The following is a 2,943-nucleotide window of genomic DNA, read 5'->3' on the forward strand; positions in this document are numbered from 1 at the left end:
TATGCCAGGCAGTAAGGAAAGCAAAGACCAATAAGACATGATTCCTTCCTGTAAAGAAGACGCAAATTCAAGAGGTATGTGGAAAGTAGAATCAACAGAATTTCGGTGAGGATTTATTCATTCACTTAGCATTCCTCAAATATTTGTTGAGTACGTATTTTATATCAAGTGCTGGAGATAAACCATGAACAAAACAAACTTGGTTTCTTACAGTCTTGTGAGTGGGACTAGACAATAAAGAGATAAACATATAAACAAATAATTGCCAATTGTGATCGTTGTCATCAAGAAGCAAACAGATTGCTGTGGTAGAGAATAATGCAGATAAAGATAACAAATTTAGTGCAAGTAGTTAGATTCAGCCTTTCCGAGGAAGTAATGTTAAAGCTGAGATTTAAAGACCAAAGGAAGACCTGGGTGGAAGGCACAGGAAACATCATGCAAAGCCCTAAGGTAGAGAGACCTCAGTGTATATTCAAGGGGAAATAAGAGATGGAATACAGACTAATTGTACAGTGTAAAGATTTTTTATTTTGGTAACTAGATAGTTGATGATGTCATTTTCTAAGATAGGTAGTGCATAAGATGGAACAAGCTGAGGGGGAAGATACTTTCAGTTTGGGATATGTTGAATTTGAGTTGCATTTGCACATCCAGGTGATGTTCAATAAGCAACTGGATATCCAAGTCAGGAGCTTAGGAGAAAGGGATGAATATATCAGTCCTCATGGAGGTGACTCTAGAAATCTAAAAAATTAGAAATCATCAACTAAATGCCATTAGATGAGCTAGGGAAATGGGTGAGATCACCCAAGGAAAAATGTATAGAATGAAATGAAATAAAGAATTCTGGCCCATGCAGAGCAAGAAGACACTAAGAAAAAGCAATTAGAGAAGTGAAAGGGAAAACCTCAGGAAATGATGTGAAAGCAAAGAAGGGAAAATAATTTTAGACAGAAAACATTCAGTGTCATAAAAGAGCCAATAAAACAAAGATTGGAAAATGTTGAATTTTGCAACCAACAGCGAATTCATGACCGTAGTGTAGTAATGGTTAAGAGCCCAGACTCTGGAGCTTCACTGGGTTTGAATCCTGGCTCTGCCACTTATTAGCTGTGTGGCCTTGACTAAGTTACTTAACTTCTCTGTGCCTCTATTTCCTCATCTCTAAAACTGGATTTTCAATACCATCTACCTCATAGGCTTGTTTTAAGCAATAAATGAGTTAGTGCATATAAAATACTTAGAACAGTGCCTCGTGCATAAGAGGAGCTTGATGAATGTTACCTATTATATTGCCATTACAATTACTAATGAAAGCAATTCCCTTCAGTATAGAAGAATGGGAAGAAAGCTGGATTGCAGCCAGTTAAGAAATGAACTGGAAGTGAGAAAGAGGTGACAGTAAATATCTTTCAAGAAATTTGGCTATTAAGGAGGAAATAGACAAAGATTGGTAACTAGAGGTAAACTCAAGGCCAAGAACAGAATTTTTCACAGAAAAGAGACTTGAAACTGAAGGGAAAGAACTAGCAAAGAAGGAACAGTTGAAATACAAGAGAGAAGGGACAGGTTATGGAACAAGATTCTGAAAGAGGTGGAAGGGATTGAATAAGATCAAAAGCACAAGTAGAGAAGTCAGCTTTGGACAATGTCTTGTTCTGAGGGAGACAAGTTGGGAGGATGATTGCAGATATAAATATTTATAGTACAGTGAAGGTAGTTTGTGTCTAATAGCTTATGTCTTTTATAATAAGGGCATTGGCTAAGAAAAGGGACAAAGGTTGGGAAAATGAATTAAAGAATGGCTGCTGAGGGAAATGCAGAGAGGAGAGATAGCTGACCAAGGGCAAGATAAGGAATACTCAGTAGTGTGTGAGCTCTCTTAAGACTGGTGACAGTAACTCTGTAATGGCACGGATATCAGTAGACATTCTCGCAATTTTAGGCAGCTAGGCATGGGCACAGGGAAGGCAGAGGGTTAGATTGATCCAGAATCAGGGTTTGTAGGATCATTATTTCGGAAGGAGAAGAGTAGGGGATTGAGGGGCCTGGTGAAAGAAGTTGAAGCCAGTGAGCCTGGATTCCAAGCTAGGTGAAGAAGGGGGAAAGCAAAAGACTAGAGGCCAGAGGTCACACTGACCTCTAAAATGAGTGTAGTGGAAATAAAGGATCAAGAGGACTTGAGGACTAGGAGGGGAGGCCAGTGGTCAGAAACGGAATATTGGAATTTTCAGTTTCAAAGCTGACAGAATTCCTGAATTACAACTCTGGTATTTGGTCATAGGAGTGAATGGCTGAAGTGAATTCTATCCTAGAATTTGGAAATGAAAACAAATTAAAACTATTCTTTTCCTGTGATGCCAAACTTCTTGGGTTATTCTTCAGAGTGGCTCTCTCACATTTATCCCAAATACATCAATCAGCAGGCAGCATTTATTTTAACGGCTAGTTGATTTGCAGCATTCTCTAATGATAGGGAACAACTGATAATTAGAATACAACTAATAATTTAAAATTCATGTGTTTACCTTTGAACTACTCATTCATCTATAAATTTAGCCCATTTATTAAATGCATTATGTGTTTATTGTATACAAAAAAGGAATAAGACATAAGCTAAAGAATATGATCTTAGGAGGAAATACCTATATCAAAAGTAACTAGCACAAAGTGTTACCTGTTATTTATACTTTTCCAGCAGAGTTACTTTACTATTAATAATGTGTTTTTTTTGCCAAAGGTTTTACTAAAAATACTTTGCTTTGCTAGAGTTTACACTACTGAGAATAAACAATCAATAAGTGTTATTAATATTTATAATTATTGTTATTATTTTACTATTATCACTCAATAAAAGAGATGAGGCCGGCACGGTGGCTCACGCCTGTAATCCTAGCACTCTGGGAGGCCGAGGCGGGTGGATCGCTCAAGGTCAGGAGT

General features: G+C 37.5%; 1 protein-coding gene across 1 annotated transcript in view; it reads left to right on the forward strand.

The window, feature by feature from the left end:
• LOC105809616 (Golgi pH regulator) overlaps window positions 1-2,943 on the forward strand; it is a 44,301-nt gene that overhangs the window by 16,779 nt on the left and 24,579 nt on the right. The gene's annotated exons all lie outside the window — the stretch shown is intronic.

The sequence above is a fragment of the Propithecus coquereli genome, unplaced genomic scaffold (genome assembly GCF_000956105.1).
Source record: "Propithecus coquereli isolate 6110/MARCELLA unplaced genomic scaffold, Pcoq_1.0 Scaffold197, whole genome shotgun sequence".
NCBI classification, from domain to species: domain Eukaryota; kingdom Metazoa; phylum Chordata; class Mammalia; order Primates; family Indriidae; genus Propithecus; species Propithecus coquereli.